General features: G+C 41.6%; 1 protein-coding gene across 4 annotated transcripts in view; it reads left to right on the plus strand.

Moving 5' to 3' along the window:
• SIRAL1 (SIR2 antiphage like 1) overlaps window positions 1-19,914 on the plus strand; it is a 46,379-nt gene that overhangs the window by 125 nt on the left and 26,340 nt on the right. For 2 of the 4 annotated variants that reach the window (XM_022556181.3, XM_089915801.1), the window contains exon 1: window positions 16-119. The exons of 1 other annotated variant lie outside the window; for it this stretch is intronic. The gene's annotated coding sequence lies outside the window, so the exon portion shown is untranslated. Of the gene's footprint in view, window positions 1-15; window positions 120-19,914 lie in introns of those variants that run through there. One more of the 4 variants, XM_089915800.1, reaches the window with a different exon arrangement.

Consider the following 19,914-nt stretch of genomic DNA (forward strand, 5'->3'; position numbering starts at 1 on the left):
GGGTCACGTGGGGCGGTCGGGGCGGGGTCCCGGGCGAGTCACGTGGGGGCGATGCGCGCTAAGTGCGGCTGCGTTGGCCGGTAGCTGCAACTGGAGCGGTTGTGTTCGGAGGAGACGCGGTGAGTGTGTGGAGAAGCCGGGTTGGGGCTGGGAAATGCCGGTGCCTCAACGCTTTAACGTTTCCGCGTCTCCAGCGCTTCCGTTCTCGGAGATCCCTATCTTGGGAAACGGTTTCTCCCTTTAAGAGACGACCCCACTCAAAACTGCCTCCCCGCCCCCGGGAGAAGCGTGCCCCATGAACACTCGCCCCAGAGCCGTCTGAGGCGCCCACCTCGTCCGTTTTGGCAGCCACGTCCCGGGTGCTCGGCCAATCCCTCGAGGGACGCCTCGCGTCCTTTTTTTTTTCCTTACCGCTCGACCTTCGGAGACGCGGGATCTCTGAAGCCTCTCCACCCCTCATCTCCTGACTCCCAACCTCTTTGTTTCACGTTGTAACTAGTCCTTCTCTCCCAGGGGTGATGGGGAGCCCTTCCGTTATCCACGGGTCCATATTTTCTTCCTAGGGAGCACCTTGAGTTTCTTCTGCCTTCTTCAAGAATTCATTTCGTGGCGTCTCCTCCGTCCCTCCCCCCACTGCTTCCAAAGAAAAGACAAAGTACAGAGCAGGAATCTTCCCTTCCCTTTTCCACTTCTTTCGTTTTCTCCATCCCTGGTTTGTAACTTGCTCCAGACCCTCTCCTTCTCTTACAAGGTGCGGTGTTGGGACTCCCATGCCCAAACTGCCAGGGACTTCACTAAGTCAAGACCCTGGGACTTCACTAAGGGGTGGCAGGGAAGAGGAACATCTGGTTGGGATAGTAATGTTAAAGGAACCTGGGAACAGACCTGCCATTTATTAAGAAAAAAGCTGATGCCGAGCCCTGACGAGATCTCAGGAAAGTAACGCATCTGTGCTGACGATAGAGGAAACGGTTTTTAAGACTGCTTAGGATGAAGGCTGCCTGAGGAGTTAGAGGAGGTAGTGGAATTAAGTTTGCGTCCTACCCCTCTAAAAAGGATTGGCAGAAGGGAGCCCTGTAGAGCATGAGATAAAGTTGAACAGGTAAGTGGAGCTAGCCTATAGAAGACTTTTAACTGGAAGAAGGGTTTGAACTAGATGTGGTAAGTAGGGAGGAGTCTTTGAAGATGCTAGAGCAGGAGAGAGACTCCTTGGAAGTGGAATTCTGGAAATGAATCTGGCATTTGAATGCAGGACAGATTGAAAAGGAGAGGGCTTTGATAACTGGGAAATCAGCTAGGAAGCTGCAATCTGAGTGCTCAGTAGAAAGGCTGTGCTTCGTTCACTGGTTTTTTTATTTTTTGCGGTACGCGGGCCTCTCACTGCTGTGGCCTCTCCCGTTGTGGGGCACAGGTTCCGGACGCGCAGGCTCAGTGGCCATGGCTCATGGGCCCAGCCGCTCCACGGCATGTGGGGTTTTCCCGGACCGGGGCATGAACCCGTGTCGCCTGCATCGGCAGGCGGACTCTCAACCACTGCGCCACCAGGGAAGCCCCGTTCACTGGTCTTTTTCCCTACACTGTACTGTCCTTTGAGTGTGAATTGGTTTTGAGTTGTACAGGTCAAGATGTACTATTGACAGCTGCTGTTGAACTGTGAGTGCCTTAAGGACTCATTCATTTTTTTTATCCCCCGCATCTGGTACAGAGTAAATTCACAAATATCCCTTGGCTGGCTGAAGTGCGTCAGAGGCATGGGTTAGGTGTGTCTGAACATTTTGAATGATCTAATTTCTGTCTATTTTTGACCTAAAGATTGGAGGTAGGAGTACATGTATTTGTAAAGAGGGGGAAAGAAGACCTGTGTATGTTTCTGTAATAAGAGAGGTGATCGGGGTATAAATGTGAAGAATTCGAAGGCAGATTGAGAAACAGCTTCTCTCCTACTGTTTTTTCCCCCCTGCAAATTCCCAGGAAAGACACAGATCTAGAGAAGTTGAGAATTACTACCTTTTACTGATAATGTCCCAGACCCAGGTTCTAATTTCACTGAGCAGTCACACATCACGTGTTACATAAGTATGTGAAGACTCCTTTCCAGGGACTCTGAAATTTGGACATCAGGACTTAAATTCGTATCGTTACATTAATTACAAGCCTGTTTTAGGTGTAGGACTTTTATGGTTTTGGGGGGGGGGGCTGGGGAGCCTTTTTCTGCCTTAACCTGTCCTTAATGGCATTCAAGAAGTGACCCCTGTTCCTGCAGAATTGGCCTTCTGTGGCAGGAAACAAAATGAAGAACCAACTCAGATGTCATTGTCAGTGACACAGAGCTTGTGTTCTTGGGTTTCAGGTTAACCCAAGGCACACACTATAGTGCCTAGGCATAAAAACACTGGTCTCTTTTTTTCTGGAGAAGGAACTTTTAGGTTTTTCTTGTTGAAACTTTGTAAGAGAAATTTGAAGAATTCAGAGTTTTTGTTTGCTTGGTATCACAGTACAGCTTTAGCCAATGTGGGTACAGAAGTTTGGCTCCTTACTGTTTATCCTTTGAGCCTGGCCACTTGTTGATTTGAAATAGAGTTGCTCTCAGTACACAAGAATTTATGTAAAGATATATATTACCTCCTTTCTCTTCCTCATTCAGGTAATCCTGTTTTAGATAGCGCATTTTTCCACTTCTGCACTAATCTCATATTCTCTTTTTGGTTGGGGACTCTTCTTATCTGGACGGTTTTCTCAGTATAAGGAGGGAAATTCTGTTAGTGGTGTCTTCATTCTTACAGAGTACGAACGTGGCTTATCTACCTAGATCTTGATATATCATAATATGTGCCCCCCCATAACCATATAAAGAAGAACTTGATAATTTGTTTTTAAGGATATTTTCTAACCTGTGCAAGAACAACAAAGCCTTCTTGTTATTTCATAAATACAAACAGGGACTAACAAAAGAACTTGTGTCTAAATATCCCAAATTTAAGGTTAATTAGTGGCATGAGGTTAAATTCTGGTTCCTTGAACAGCGATTTGCTAGTTGCAGATTAACCAGCGATTCAGTTTCCCTGAGGAGCAGGAAGTACTTGGATATTGTTTTATGGCTTTAGAGAGATTCAAAGAAGCAATTAGCAGTTCTCTGGAGGTGCCCTGGAAAGAGCAGTTGTCGGCAGCTGGGAGATCTGGGGCCTGGTCCCAGTTCAGCTGCTTGTGAACTTGAGCGAGTAATTTGGGCTTCAGTTATTTGTCTTTTAAAAGAAGATCCTTACTAGCTCTAAGCTTCTATCAAGATTTTCCACTGACACTTAAGTGCTTCTCTTTCTTAACAAGTGGAATTTATTTCAGACTTAACCTTGAGTACATTTAGCATTGGCACAGAGAACCAGGATTTTAATCCTGTCCCCACAATTTAACCTTATGCCACTGAGCTAACATTTATGTTTGGAGGTTACTTCATTGAGTGCTGCTGGAATACACCTTCAGATTTCCTAGGTGGGTTGTGGAAAGGAGTGCAGATAGAAAAAAAAATAGAAAACAATGGTATTGACCTATACCATGTGTGTTAGTTCTTTTTTCCATGCCAGCATTTCAAAGAGATTCCGTTGTACTGTTGCCCCTTGTTTCACTTTTTTTCAGCTTTTGAGCAATGTCAGGGCAGGTCTAGCTTTAACACTGCTTCCCAAACTTTTTTCGTACTGTGACACACAAGGAAATTATTGTTGTGTCACTGAGGAAAACTGGCGGCGACCCACAGAAGACAGCTGGCCTGTGATCTGTGGCTGTCCCATCCCCACCTGGCCATACACTGGCGAGGAGATCCCTGTCCTGTGGCCCATGTGACCATTAGGAAGGTCAGCATTACACATTCAAAGTCTTTGTCCCAAACTCTGCCTAACTATCAAGAGGAACTGTATCACTAGTTAGTCTTTTTTTTTTTTTAAACCAAAGCATGTTATATATTAATTATCCCTTGAAATGTAACCCATTTTTACCTGACCATATCTGGTTTGTGGGGTTAATTTCTTTTTTAAATTATTATTATTTAAGTTTCAGTTGTACAGCATTATAATTCAACATTTATACACACTACAAAGTGATCACTGCCACAAGTCTAGTTACCATAATTATTTTTCTTAAGTCTGTGTCTAATCTGTTTTGCCCTTATGTGCCTTTATGCACTTGGCTAGTTTAATATTTAAAGACCATACTTGTCCTTAAAAAATGGCTTTTTTTAAAGTGTGTGAATGGTAGTTAACTGATAAAGGGGTGGGAAATGCTTTCGTCATGATGCTTTGACCTCATTAGATTATGGGCAGACTTGCTCTGCCTATTTTTAGAAGATAGGGAATTTCTTTTTTTGGGGGGGGAATTTCTTTAAGTAGCTTATTTTATGTTTTCCATTATAAAAGTAATATAGAAAATGTGAAAATACAAAAAGTAGAGTGGGGGAAAATCATTCGTATTTCTGTTTCCCAAATACTGTTAAAGTAACATGGTTTTTCTCATCTTTTTCTTTTTTGTGTGTGTGTGCATTCTTTCTGAATTGTGGAAATTTTCAAACGTTTACATGATAGAGAAAACTCTAATAAACCCCATGTACCCATGAGCCAGCTTCTAATACATCCAGCCAACACAGGGGCCAGTCTTGTTCTACACCCCAAACTCCCAAATGGTTTTGAATCAAATCCCAGAAATAATCATTTCATCTGTAAACACTTCAGTATGTATCTGTCAAAGATAAGAACTAGTTTTCAACGTAACCTCAATACCATCATCACACCTTAAAAAATGTATTCCTTGGTATCACCAAGCAACCAGTCAGTGTACAGATTTTCCTGTTGGTCTCACTTTCTAACACTTCATTTGTTTGAATCATCAGGTTGAAAGAAGGGTCCACACATCATGTGTACACTTTTAATTAGACTAAAACCATATGGGCATTCAGAAGAGATAATGTGGACTGTAAACCTTGGAGATGCTAAGAGCTTGCACTTCGGAGTCATGTAGGCTGGGTTTCAGATCCAGCTCTGCCACTAGCTAGCTGTGTGACCTTGTGCAAGTTACTTAATCTCTCTCACTTTTGTTTTTTTTGTCCTGTAAAATGGGAAGAATATCTACCCTAAGACCACCATGAGGATCGAGTGAGTTAATGCAGGTTAAAGCCCTGTAGAGCCCCCATACGTAGTTACTGCTCAATAAATACTAGCCCTGTCCAGCACCTAGTATAGCATCAGTGCATAGATTTGTGGAATAAAAATAGAGTAAGAGTCAAGAGCTATGGAATTTGGTTTCATTCTGCCATTTAGGGGAATCACTTCAAAGTTTTGTACCCTAAATTTCTCGTCCAAAAAGGGGGGTGGAGTAAACAACCTGACGATCGCTGAAATTCCAGTGCTTGCAGGAAATGAGGCAGGCTTAGTATTTTAGAAACAGCATGAGCTTCAAAAACAGACTGGGATTTGCATCATGCTTTGTTATTTACAAGCGTTTAATCTTCTCAGCTTCAGTTTCTTCATATGTGTGATGGAACCAATAATACCTACCTGATAAGATTGTTGTGACGAGCAGCAAGATAAGTATATCTGGTTCCTACTGTGTAGTAGGTACTCACATTATTAGTCAGCATTTTATGATTATAAAACAAGAATGTTACATTGGAGCATTTTCAACATCTTAAAGAGCTGTGTATTTTGTAGCATGTATATAAATGAAGATGACCAAGTATCTTATGGGAAAAGGAATATACACTGGAAGGGTGAACCTGGAAACTGTTTCCAGAACATGGACAATGGAAAATTGAGGCATTATTCAACCATGTTGATAAAAGAGGATATGAGGATCCCTAGAGAAATTCAAGGTCTTTGCAACAGATAGTTCGTTAAGTTGAATAAACCTATTTTCTGTAGCATTTGGAAAATTTCATCAGTAAGTTAAAGATGTGGCTTTTTTAAATTGAAATATAGTTTGCATACAGTGGTATGTTAGTTTCAGGTGTGCTAACATGGTGATTTGATATTTGCATACTTTATGAAATGATCACTGCATTAAGTCTAGTTACCCATCTGTCCCCATACAAAGTTATTAGAATATTATTGACCATATTCCTTATGCTGTATGTTACATCCCTGTGGCTTATTTATTTTATAACTGGATGTTTGTACCTCTTCGTACCCTTCACCTATTTCTCCCCCACCTCCACCCCCCTTCCCCTCTGGCAACCACCTGTTGTTCTCTGTATCTGTGAGTCTGCTTTCATTTTGTTTTGTTTTGTTAGATTGCACATGTAAGTGAGATCATATGGTATTTGTCTTTCTCTGATTTATTTACTTAGCATAATACTCTCTAGATCCATCCATGTTATCATAAGTGGCATGATTTCTTTTTTGTTATGGCTGAGTAATATTTGTGTGTGTGTGTGTGTGTGTGTGTGTGTGTGTGTATCTTCTTTATCCATTCATCTGTCGGTGGACACTTAGGTTGCTTCCATATCTTGGCTATTGTAAATGATGCTGCAGTGAACACTGGTGTGCATGTGTCTTTTCGAATTTGTGTTTTTTCTTTGGGTAAATACCCAGAAGTGAAATCACTGGATCATATGGCAATTCTGTTTTTAATTTTTTGAGGAACCTCTGTACAATATTCTGTAATAGATGCACCAGTCTCCAATCCTACCAACAGTGCACGAGAGTTCCCTTTTCTCTCATTCTCACCATAAAGACACTTGCTACTTCTTGTCTTTTTGATGATAGCCGTTCTGACAGGTATGAGATGGTGTCTCATTGTGGTTTTGATTTACATTTCCCTGATGATTAGTGATGTTGAGCATCTTTTCATGTGCCTGTTGGCCATTTGTATATCTTCTTGGAAGAATGTCTATTCAGGTCCTTTGCCCATTTTTAAATCAGGTTGTTTGGGCTTTTTTGATGTTGTGTTGTATGAATTCTTTGTATATTTTGGGTATTAACCCCTTACCTGATGTTGTTTGCAAATGTCTTCTCCTATTCATAGGCTGCCTTTTGTTTTGTTGATAGTTTCCTTCACTGTGCAAAGGCTGTTTTTAGTTTGATGTACTGTAGTTCCATTTGTTTATTTTGCTTTTGTTTCCCTTGCCTGAGGAGACAGATCCAAAAAACATTGCTAAGACCAAGGTCAGAGAGTGCACTGCCTATGTTTTCTTCTAGGAGCTTTTGGTTTCAGGCCTTACATTTAACTCTTTAATCCATTTTGAGTTTATTTTTGTATATGGTGTAAGAAAGTGGCCCACTTTCAGTCTTTTGCAGGTAGCGGTCCAGTTTTCCCCACACATTTATTGACAAGACTGTCTTTTCCCCATTGTGTATTCTTACCTTCTTTGTCATAGATTAATTGACCATATAAAAAGATGTGGATTGGGTGTGTGTGTGTGTGTATGTGTGTATTAATTGTTAGCGATTGGAATATGCTGTGTTTGTTCTAATGCTATTGTCGGTTTAATGAAAATGACTTACACTAGCTGTTATAAAGAGAGCTGCACTGTTAACTGACTCAGAAAACCAAATCCACTCTAAGTTTACTGACCCCAAAGTACTAGTCAGCATTTCCCCAACTTGCTTGATGATAAGAATCACCTGAGGTACTTTTAAAGCTACAGATCACTCCTCTAGAAATTTTGATTCCGTGAATGCTGAGTTAGGGCCCAGGAATCAGTCTCCCTCCCTCCCTCCCGCCCAGCAGACACTCCTGTATTTATACCTCTGCCCAATGTCGTCCACCGTTGGTTGAGCCAGGTGATCCTACGTTGCTGTGCCACGTGTGTAGGTTCACGTTTGCCTGGTTATTTCACTTACCTATGTTAATTTTTTTCCAAATGCTCTAATGTATTAATCACATTCATATCAGTAACATTATCTCTGGGCTCAAATGTGTCACTTCCATTTTTTATTGGAGCCCTGCATCACCTTCCTCCTCCTTTTGCTGCTTCCTGTCAGTATCATGCAGGAACTGACCTTTATTCTCCTCCTGGGCTGGCCCCCATGCCATCCCATTTCTTGGCTCACATCTTACATCCTAAGAAGTATCTGAAAGACTTTATTTTGCCCACAAACTTGTTTGATAGTTTGGAAGTGTAATCGAGTCCCAGGTTAGAAATAATTTTCCCTCAGAGTTTTGAAGGCCTCGTTGTACTTCCCGGTATCTGTAAGTGCCCTGGAGGTGTGGTGGTTCACACCTTTTCTAAGAAACCTTGCTTTGTTGGTTTGGTTTCTCTTCTCTCCCTCACTGGAAGTTTGAAGATACTCTCTCTGTCCCTGGTGGTCTGGAGTTTCACGATGATGTGCCCTGGTGCAGGCATTTCATCATTGACTATTCCGAGTGCTCCGTGGACCCTTTCATTCTGGAAATTCATGTCCTTCAATCCTGGGACATTTTCTTCTATGATTCCTGTGATTTTTCTCCCGATCTTTTCTTTTCCTTTGATCATTTTTCATAATATCCATTCTTGTCATATGGATATGACAGCTTTAATGAGAGCCCATTATAGTTTTCAGTTTCCTGCCCTCCGCATTGGAGCAGGTTTGAGATCTATTGCCAGAATGAATGTGATAAGAACTTAGCGTTTCAGCACAGCTCTCTAGACCCCACTAAGGCATGTCCACGGGGACCTGGAGGGTCCAGCCCTCTGCTCACTTCCGGTTCCATCACCCCAACTCGCCCACTGGCCTCAGTCACTAGAAATGCACTGCTTCTCTCTTTCTTCTGTTCTAGAAACATGCTCTGCTGCTCTTTGGGTGAATCCACAAGTACTTAGTATTTTAAAAAGTTAATTTTACTAAGACACTAAGGTAAATGAAGGAAGAAAAGTTAAAAAAAAAAAACCCCGAAGGGGATTTACGTATAAGAAAACGTGTGGTGTAAAAGCAGGGGCAGACTCTTAAGAATACAGTTTTTTGAATTGATGTCAGCATGAAACCGGGATGCTTACACTTGCTCCAAGAGTTCCTCCTGAAAACTGCTTTTCTTCACAGAACCAAATGGGATCACTTGTTCTTTCTACTTCGCTGTACCCTAAACTTATTCCTGGGTGCCTACATGCAACCTGTTCGTTTTCTCAGAAAACAGAAGTGCCTTCCCCCACTCCCTCCGCCCGCATGCATTGTCCCCACCTCGGGGCCCAGGCCATCCAGCCCTCTTGTCTCTCCCTGTGACTCCTCAGTCTTACATTGACCTCCTTCGCTCTTTATTAAAGTATGTTTTTAGGTCTCCCTAACCTGTTTTTCTCTCATCTTTCTTTTTTCCTTAATTATTTTCACTGGCCACTTTTTAAGACTGATGCCGCCTGCTCTGCAAAGCAATGCTTTTAAAGCTGTTTCTTCTATCAGCCTAGTCTTTCTAGCTCTGGTGGGCCTCTGTGGCAGATAATAACCTCTTTTTGGAGCTTTCAGATTCTTGTTTCAGGTCTAAACAGTGCTTTCATCCCTCAGTTCATTTACAGATCAAAGAGAATATTTTTCAGTTAATTTTATTAGGAAGAAATCCAAATACCCTGAACGGAACATCAGCTAGTTTACAGTTACAAGCTTAGCCACTTTCCTACGTTCCCACTGATCCATCATTCTCTTGTTCTTGAGGGATTACTGAGATTGATCCAGGGAAGGTACTTGCAAGAACTTTCCTAAAGTAGATGACAGTTCTTTCAAAATCAATAAATACTTGTGTTAGTGCTTGAGACAGAAAGAAGGAAATAATCACCTGTAATCCTATCTCCCAGAGATTATTTCTGCCATTCAGAGTCCTCCAATGATTAGGAGCAGGTTTTTGAACTGTGTTTTGATCTTTAAGTTTGAAATAGGACTGTCTAAAAGTATGTTTGAGTATTGAAGGGCTGTAATGAAACTTCTGAGTAGGTATCTCATGGGTCTGAAACACAGGAGAGATCTGAGCTGAAGATACAAATTTGGGAGTCATTAGCATTTAGTTGGCCTCGTTGGAGGCCAAACCATCAGAGTAAGTGGGGTAGGGAGAGTAGGGAGTAGGTAAAGTGGTTAAACTGGAGAGCCTCAGATGGTGCCATGAAGACAGTCCACATTCAGGGAATGGGCAGAGGAAGAAGAGCTTTCCCTACAGGGTTGGGAGGAAGGCCAGGAAAACACAGTATCCAGGGGAGATGAGAATGGAATTAAGTGTCAGATGCTTCCAAGAGGTAAAGGAAAATAAGTCTCAACTATTTCATTGAATTTTGCCATAATGGTAAGTATATGTTTACAGTTCCGTTGCCGCTAAAAGATGGAGACTTTTCAAGGGTTTGGCCCTTAAGGGTATGACGTTAGTCATCTTTGGTGAGACAGTATTGAGTTGTGTCTCTACAACGTGGACTCTGGCATCAGCGTCCCGTATCTACTGTGTAATAAATAGCCATGTGACCGCTAGCGAGTTACTTAATGTCTCTGTGCCTCCGTTATCTGTGACATCTGTGACATGTGGCGGTGATGGTGTCTGCTTCATAGAGGAGTGAACGTTGTAAAGTGCAGAAAAGTGCCTGGCTCACTGTAAACACTGCATGGTGTTTGTCGGAGGTGAACTGGATGCGGTAATAGTATCACTTTTAGCCCAATGCCTGGCATTTAACAGGTATTTTAACATGAAAATTCAACAACTTGTGACTGCAAACCAGTGGATTTGCTGTGGCTAGTACAGTTCCAGTCATTTTAAACTCTACCAGCATATACAGAATATAATCGTGCCAGGCCAGAGGAAGAACTCAGGGGACTGAGAATTCGCTGCATGTAGCTTTTAAACTGTGTAAAACTCAGATAGGAACTTGAACTCACATGCCGAGACTTGAACCCAGCCTAAATCCTGATTGGGACTGAACCCAGCCAAAACCCACAGTCTTCCAACTGAGATCACACACCTGCTTTCAGGACTTACTGAAGTTCAGGTTCTTGATGTCTCATTGCAGAAAGAATTCAGTGAGAGAGAAAGTGATAGGTAAGTAGTGGATTTATTTAGAGAGAAACACACTGCACAGAGTGTGGGCCATCTCAGAAGGTGAGAAAGGCACCAGGGTATGGGACTGTCAGTTTTTATAGGGGTGGATAATTTCATAGGCTAATGAGTGGGAGGAGTATTCCAGCTATTTAGGGAAGGGGCGGGGATTTCCAGGGATGGGGCCACCGCCCACTTTTTGATCCTTATGGATCCTTGGAACTGTCATGGCGCCTGTGGGTGTGTCATTTAGCTTGCTGCTGTGTTACGGTGAGTGTATACTGAGGCTCAAGGTGTAGTGGAAGTCGACTTGTCTGCCATCTTGGACCCATTTGGTTCTAATCAGTTTATGTCATGTCCTCAGGCTATGTTATTCTTTCAAAGGTGGTGCCTGCCCCTTTCCCTCCTGTTTCACTGGCAGAGTATAGCACTCTAAGCAAAGACTGTGTGAGCCGGGAAGGTGTGTGGTGTGTTCTGTGTGGGTGAGGCTGAGGGCTGGAAGGGATGTTGTCAAGAGGACTGGAGAGGCCAGGCCAGGTCTTGCAGGCAGGATGAGGAGTTTTGTATTATTAAACCCCGAGAAGCCTTTGAGTGATTTTAAACCATGACTTGATCCAATTTGTGTTTTGAAATCCCTTTTGCTGCTACAAAAGACTTTCTTCCTCTCTAGTTGTAAAACACTTAGGATAGATTTAATATATTAAATAAAAGAAACTGATTTCTTAGCCCTAAATACTAAGATCCTTGAGTTGTTTGCCAGAAAGAGTTCCTGCGTTAAGGATCTACATCAGTTTACATCTTAGATATCAGAAACTTGAGTTACAAAAATAAAATGATTTACGTCTAAAATTTTTCATTTAGTGTCAGAGGGATAGTCTTAAAACTTTTAAGTCTGAAATCCTTCTTCTGCCTGCTGGAATCAGATTACCTTCACTCCCTGTTGTGACTGTTGGTGTATCTGAAAAATGATAGCCTGAATGTTGATTTACTGTGCACGCAATTTTCACAGGAATTTGTCTTTTCCCATTTGTTCCATTTTAAAAAGAAATGGCCTTTTATGGTCCTAGTTGCATTAAAAGCAGTCACAGAGTGTTTCTTTTAATTAGAAATGCATTCTCTGTCGCATGATAAATTTCTTTCTTGTAATTCTGATCGTGAGCAACATCTTAGATTTCAGTTACTTCATTTCAGTAAGTATTTGCGTGCCTACTCTGTGCCAGGCACCGTTTAGCATCTCGGGCTGCATTGTGAACTAAACAAAGATCCCTACCTTTGAGGAGTTTATATTCCAGTGGGAGGAGGCAGATGGCAAATAATAAGCGTAATTAATATCTTTATTATACTACTAATAAATATAACTGGTATACTGGGGGTGGTACGTGCTATGAAATTAAAAGCAGAGCAGTTGACACAGCGAGTGAGGAGCCTGCAGCTTCAGATACGGTGGTCAGGGTAGCATCCTTGAGAAGGTCTGACTTGAGCAGAGGATTGGAAACTTGTGCGGATTTGCGGGGCGGCGGGGGGGAGGGAGGTGGTGAAGATCCAGCAGAAGGAACAGTCATACAAAGAAAGGCCCCAAGGCCAGAGTGCTCCAGGCCTGTTTGAGGAACAGTAAAGAAGCCAGCAGGTCTAGAGGGAGGGAGGGAGTTCCTCAGCCTTTTAGGAACAGGCATCTCAGTCAAATTCAAAAGTTCATAAGCCAAAATAAGTGAATAAATTAGGGAAAGAATTTTCATTCTGTGAATGCTCTGCAGGTGGTAATCTATAAATACCCTGACTCATGTCTTAACTTGATTTAGGTAATTCCAAAGTAACACGAAAGTTTCTTAAATTCATTTCAGAGGGCAACTAAACAAACAAGCAAAAAATCTCTTTTTCTGTGAATGAGAAACTGATGTTAGATCACAAGCTCATATGACCTAGCATTTAGTAAAAGCTGAAAATTTACCTTTCCAATTTAGAGATCTCAGGTTAAAAGCCAAAGGCTTTGTTTTACAGCAAAGGATGGCAAAGGTGCCAAATGCACGTTATCTCCAAGAGGGGCAGTGATGGGGGTGAACATTGGGCCGAGTCTGGGAGAAACTGCCCTGTAAGAGTAGGTTTGGTCACCTCCCTTATTTCTTTCAAGCTCAGTTGCTCCAAATCCTTTTTTAACATTTTCATTTGGTGATCTATATTTTCTGTTCTTTGACTCAGTGAGAGTTTCCATGTGTTTCTTAAGTTTGCGACCTAAATCAGGCACACTACTTTCATAAGGTCCTGTTACCAAATCAGGTCTGGCTGCTGGCCACTCAGAAATCAATTAAGAGAGAGAGAAATGTTGGTAGAAAGGAAAGTTGCTTTTAATTATAGAATGCCTGCAATCTGCAGAGATGGTGGACTCAGTGTCCCCCCAAAACCATCTCCAAAGATTCTGATTGGCTGTGAAAGTTTTTAAAGGGAAAAAGGGAAGTAATCCCAGTCAGTCATTCACGTAGCGGGTCACAGTCATCGACATCCCACTGTGTGCAGGCTTGCTGATGTCTTGTGATGATCCCTCCCCGCCCCCCTGCCCAGCTGTGCAGCGTGTGGGAATCTTATTCCCCCACCAGGGATTGAACCTGGGCCATGGCGGTGAAAGCGCCAAGTCCTAACCACTGGACTGCCAGGGAATTCCCTTGATTTTTCTTTAGATGCTATCGTGTTCACAGTTTGTTTGCCGGATTACTGAAGGGGAAGCTGGGGAAGAGATCTGGTTATCTGTTACTTATTCTTCATTTCTACTCCTTTGATCTATGGAAAGAACCAACAGACTAGGATTAGGCAAGGTATCACGTGGTCAAAAGATCTGAAAGGTGTACTAGGGCTGGAGATGAGCAGAGCTGGGGTGGGGGGAGTGGGGGGCGCTGGGGGCTGGTTTAAGGTTAGTGACAAGGCAAAGAGGCCTCCTGCAGAGAGCTCTTTCCTGCCAAATGCTGCTTACAAATCCCCACTTGTCAGAACATCATTCCATTTCTGTGGGATCATGGGCAAAGGTCTGTCTTCTGTTCTTCCTGCTGACGTAGGGTGTCGTATTCTTAGAGTGGAAGATGTTGACATGGGTCTGTAGCATCTCTTTTCTCACAGTTGTAGTTGCCCGTTTCCATACAGGGGCAGAACAAGCTACAATTATTTTGATGCCCACAAAGATGCAGATTATTTTCAGCAGTAGTGTTAATCCCATTCTCTTAAAGTCACTTCTTGGCGCTGTGCTAGCCGTAGATTCCGTACTGCTCAAGATGGAGTGGTCTGTCACAAGTGCAGTCTGGTCATCATGCAGTCAGCCTTTCCCTTCTGGTGGCAGTTATGGTATCTGTAAAACCACTCAGGAACATGCATCAGACACTGAGTCTGTAACTCTATTGTCCTAATCGTTAGCTGCTTGAGCCTGCTCCTTTGTGACTCAGAGGCCTGGGAGACTTCAACTTCTCTACAGACAAGAGGCAGGAGACGGGGAGGGGCGTTTGTACTTGGGCGGGGTTGGGGTGCAGGTTATGTGATCAATACTAATATAGAAGAATGCTGCCACAGTTGCACGCATGTCAAGTGTATTGTGTTGGTGTGTATATTCAGTATCATCTTTGTTTTGCATACACAGTATTCTTTATGAAGAACCAGGCTTAGTTTATCCAGGGAGGTGTTCTGCCGTACTTGCCCATAACTGATCTTTTCCCATGTTTCTGAATTTTATTTTTCAGAGTATCCTTTTGTGGTTTCTTAAACTTCTTTCTTACTGATTCCTTTCCCAATTTGTCATGGTTGTTTCATACTTGAGTCCTCTCTGCGAAATTGCTGTTTATTGTTTTGAGTTTAGTTTCCCATGAGGTTAAATATGAGGTATGATCACTAAAGAAAATGCTGAGAAGCACACGTCTTTGACTTTCTGAAACAAAACATTCTACATTCATCTCACAGTAAAAAAGGAAAATGGTACAGGTTAATATAACTGAGTTAGACGGGCCCTAGAAAAATTTGCAAGGCCTTTTCTCTCCTTCTTTTAAATAGGACTGCATAAGCATCACCCCAAAAGGTAATGGTCTGCCCTCTTTTTCTTTTTTTTTTTTTTTTTTTTTGCGGTACGCGGGCCTCTCACTGCTGTGGCCTCTCCCGTTGCGGAGCACAGGCTCCGGATGCGCAGGCTCAGCAGCCATGGCTCACGGGCCCAGCGGCTCCCTGTGTCCCCTGCATCGGCAGGCGGACTCTCGACCACTGCGCCATCAGGGAAGCCCTGCCCTCTTTTTCTTGAAAAGGAAATGCCATGACCTCTGTAGACCTCCAGTTCCATTGCCATCCTGAGTGGGAAGTTCAGGAGCGAGCACTTCATAGACATTTAATCTCTGTTGAATGACAGAATGAAAAGATTGAATGCACTCACAGCAAGCTTCTTGCGAAATCCCTCTTTACTGGGTATTTTGATAATTGAGTTTTAAACATAATTAAGAACCCAAGATGGGTGTCTATTCAGTTCTTTTTTATCCGTTATGTCAGTTTAAGATAGTGTGCAAAGACAGGTCTATTTTGTGTATCTTTCCTATATTCTGTCCTTGGTTTTACTGTGAACGGGTTTTGGATTACATGGCCACAATGGACTTCTGAGATGTCTCACACGGTGTTGACAGTTCACTTAATCACTATTAACATTCAGCTACACTTGAAGTTTTTAACCATAACATTTGCCAAGCTCCATGTCAAAATGCAACTTGAAAAAAATTTTTTCAAACTCAGTGCTGTTTAAGTCAGAAATCCTCAAGAAAGTAAAAAGGAGTGGAAACTAGGTGGGATATTCTTACTAAACATTTTAATTTTTATTATGACAGGAAAGTCTTCCCTTCTTTACAACTTGTCAAATTTCAGCTCATAGAGAAATCCTCTATAATGGTGACATGGCCTGAGCTTGCCCAGACTTGAAGGAACCTACGTCTGTATGTGGCACATTGTGTGTCCTCTTGGTGGCATGAGAAGCAAGCAGTTGAGGGTCCAGCCATTCGTAATTCACACTGTCTTAATAGGGGACTTCAGTTTTCAAGGACTGGCTAGAATGTAAAATCTTACCCTTGAAGATTTATTTAATCTTATTTTTAATGAATTGCCTAGGTCGCTTGTGATGAAATTGTTTGTATCATCGTACTACTTGATACATGGAAAATATTATTTTTTTAATAAAGACCATATTTCTTTTTTTTTTATAATTTTATTTTATTTATGTATTTTTGGCTGTGTTGCTACGCACAGGCTTTCTCTAGTTGCGGCAAGCGGGGGCTACTCTTCGTTGCAGTGCTCAGGCTTCTCATTGCAGTGGCTACTCTTGTTGCGGAGCATGGGCTGTAGGCGCAAGGGCTTCAGTAGTTGTGGCTCGCGGGCTCTAGAGTTCAGGCTCAGTAGTTGTGGCGCACGGGCTTAGTTGCTCTGCGGCATGTGGGATCTTCCCGGACCAGGGATTGAACCTGTGTCCCCTGCATTGGCAGGAGGATTCTTAACCACTGCACCACCAGGGAAGTCCCCATGGAAAATATTTTTATTAAATATTTTTAAAGTCTCCTTCCTTAGCAACATGTGTCATTGTTTTCAGGATATACTGTCTCAGATACAAGCTTCTCAGAAGCTTCACAGGAGGGAAAGCAGTGACAAAGAAGGAATTTATTAGTTATCATTCTTTGCATGGTAAAATCATCAACTTCCATCACCAACTTCTAATTCAAAGCAGATTTTAATTTGGATGTTCCATTACTCCTTCTTGAAACACTTTTGTTCCCTGTACATGCTGTGTTACTTTGGTTTTATAATTGAAAATAAATGATATAAACAACATCTCAGCTCTTGAGCCTGGAATACCAGTGTAGTTTATTTTGGGACTTGAGTTAAAAGGCTTTCTGGAATTTGTGATTATACGTCTCAATCCTTAAAGTCTTTCCAGAAACCCTATATCTTATGAGTTCATTCTCACATTTTTCATTGATAGGTCATTGTTTGCTGGTGAAATCCCAAGAATAAGTGGTATCAATCTGGCATTTTGTCAGTGACTGTATTAAAGCAAATTTTCAGGAAATGAGTGTGATACAGATCTTATCTAACAGAAGGTAGAGGGTGTCAGGCACATACAATTTAGGGATAAAAGTAGGAGCAAACTAGGTTAACCAGAGGTAGAGGAAAGATTTCAAGACTGGGGTACACAGAGGGATCACATCCTGGCACATCTAGATACAGTTCTTATATATCAGTTCCATTTCTTTGTATGAATGAGAAGGAAGAAAATGGAAATTTTGTTTTATACAAAACAAATAGGATAGGCTGCAATCTACATTATAGAACTGAATTCATCAACTGCCTTAGTAAACTATTTTAGTTAATTTGTTACATTGTCAACAAGCTTGTCGGGTGCTCTTTTGTAGTACCTTACACTGGCTATCTTTTTCTTCTTTCGTCTCCCATAGTTGCTAAAAAAAACAGATGTGTTGAAATTAGTCCAAAAGCCACAATCAGAGGGGCTTGGTTTCTTCCAAGTCGGAGGATGACTGTCTTTTCCCTTAAAAAACAAAGTTAACCCTTTTCTATGTTTATGATAGAGAAATAAACCAGTCTCTATTTCAGTCACTGTTTTATTTTATTTTTATTTTTAATGGAAGAGGGGAAAGCTTGCTATAAATACAACTGATCTTTTAAAACAAGAAATGTACCATCTTTGCAAGCTAGTCATTTGTAGATCTTTTATTTCCAGGCAAAAATGCCATCATTAGAACTTTTCTCTCCTTTTTATTCCATCCACCCATATCTGAAAGTGTATTATTCTGTGTTCCTTCTGGCATGTCAGTGGTTTGTTTGGGCTGAAGACCACACGCTGGAAGCACAGGGAGACCCCCGGATCAGCGTGAGGAGAGCGGCTGGGAGACCCCACTCTCATCCCTCCATGAAGAAAGCAGCCAGATTTTGCCATCTTCGCTAGCACCAAGATGTTGTGAAAGGAGGAGCTGGAATTCTTTCATGTTTTCAAATCTACAACTGCTAGTTTATATGATCTTAATTTCATTCATATAACCAATCCTTTTTCTCTTATCTTTTCCATGTTTCTTAATGGATTTTTCCTAGAACACTTGCCTTGATTTTTCCCTTTTTCACCCACCCGATATAAGCATTCTATTTCTTGCCAAGCTGACAGATTTCAAGGTAGAAGTATCCTATCTGATATGAAGACTTAGGCCTTAAAAAGTTTGTTAATGAGGTGACTTGTCTTGGCATTTACCGAACGTCTAAGTTTTATTTTGCTGAACTCTTTTGGCCTTAAAGGATTTCTCAGTGGCTTATTAGCAGTAATTGGGGTAATGAAGACACTGGCACAGGTAATTGCCTTTGTTTTCTTGTGGCAGAAAAGCTTTTTCCACCTCTGCTAAGTCCCACTAAAATGAAAACTCAAATAGTGATCACATAAAGAAATTAACGTGTGAACTAGTTGCTGCATATTAGGAATTCTGTGCAAGGTTTTCGCAATTAGCTTAGAACCTCTTCAGCAGCACCTGCAGATTGTTTAGAGTAAACAATGGGGTAAAATAGATTTTTTTTTTCCTGAAATAACACTCTAAAAGGAATAAGATACGGTTTATGCTTAGATGTCACTGAGGTATACATGTAAGATTGTATCATATGAGGCATCTTTTAGACTGAAGAAAAGATGTTATCCTGTTAGAAAACAGAATGAATGTATGGTCAGATTTAATGTGGGCATATTGAATCACCTCTCGCTCAGTTCCTAAGAGGACCGAGAACATTCCAGTAACAACTTGTCAAGAGTTGTCGGCCATATTTAATTCTCTTAAATTATGTAGATGGAATGGACCTTCATAACAGTTGGCTCTGTAAAGAAAAAAATTAAAAAGCTTAGTATTCAGGTGTTGACACTAAGAATTGACCATCTGTCAGAAAAGAGAATCCAGCAGAATGACCTTGCCTACTTTCCAGGAGAAAATGATGGGACCGATCTAGGGCTCTGGTAGGTTGGTGGTGGTGGGAGGTACGTGACAAGTAGTGCTTATCACCGGGAAAAAATGGCTTCATTCAGCTCCTGAATTTAGCCAACTGCCGTGATTGCATCAACAAAGCACCTAATCATGTAGCCGCTACGAAGCATCACAATTATTTCAAGTAAATCTGCTTTCTAGAATGTGGGAGCTCCGTTCTTTGATAGTTTTGGACTGTAAATTAAAAACGGGGGGAAAAAAGCTGAGAAGCTAATACTTGGAGAATGTTTTTAGGTTGTAATAGTGCGATTAAGAGCATGAACTTGGAAGGCATATCGCCTTGGTTTGAATTATGGTACCCAGCCTTTCTGTGCCTCAGTTTTCTCATCACTAAAATGGGGCAGTAATAGTACTTCATAAGGTTATGGGGATAACATGAGTTAATATTTGTAAATAGTGCTTGGCACGTGGTAAACACTATATAAGAGTTAAAACTCTGGTTTAGTAGCTGAATTAAACATTGGATTATGAAGATGTCCATCTTCAAAACTTAATGAACATTAAATTAACTTTCCTCTATGTTTTACTTTCAGCTTTCTCAAGACACAGTGTTTTCTACATGAGTGTAGTTTGTCCAGATTGCAGATGGGTTTATAGAGCCATATTTAAGGAAAGAGCATAAGCATATACACTTTTCTTTGTGTTGTTTTAAAAAACATCCCCAAACTGCTGGGTTGTCACATATGTGGTAGAAATTCCCACTCCTGCCACGACTTCTCCAGTCTAGAGCATAGGTAGACTTCAGAGAAATAAAAACCTCATGGAGATATTTTAATGGCAGTTAACTCCTAACTCTTGGTATTGGCAACTGGGAAGCTGTGAGACTGTAATAAGTGATGTGTACATTAAAAGAAGGGAGTGTGGCATGTGGTGTGCATCCTTTATTTAGCAAAACGTTGGATTGCGGGGAAATGGTTTGCATTTCAGTTAG

Source organism: Delphinapterus leucas, chromosome 7 (assembly GCF_059928025.1).
Source record: "Delphinapterus leucas isolate spDelLeu-1000000601 "Yukka" chromosome 7, BTC_Dleu_Yukka2, whole genome shotgun sequence".
In the NCBI taxonomy this organism is placed as follows: Eukaryota; Metazoa; Chordata; class Mammalia; order Artiodactyla; family Monodontidae; genus Delphinapterus; species Delphinapterus leucas.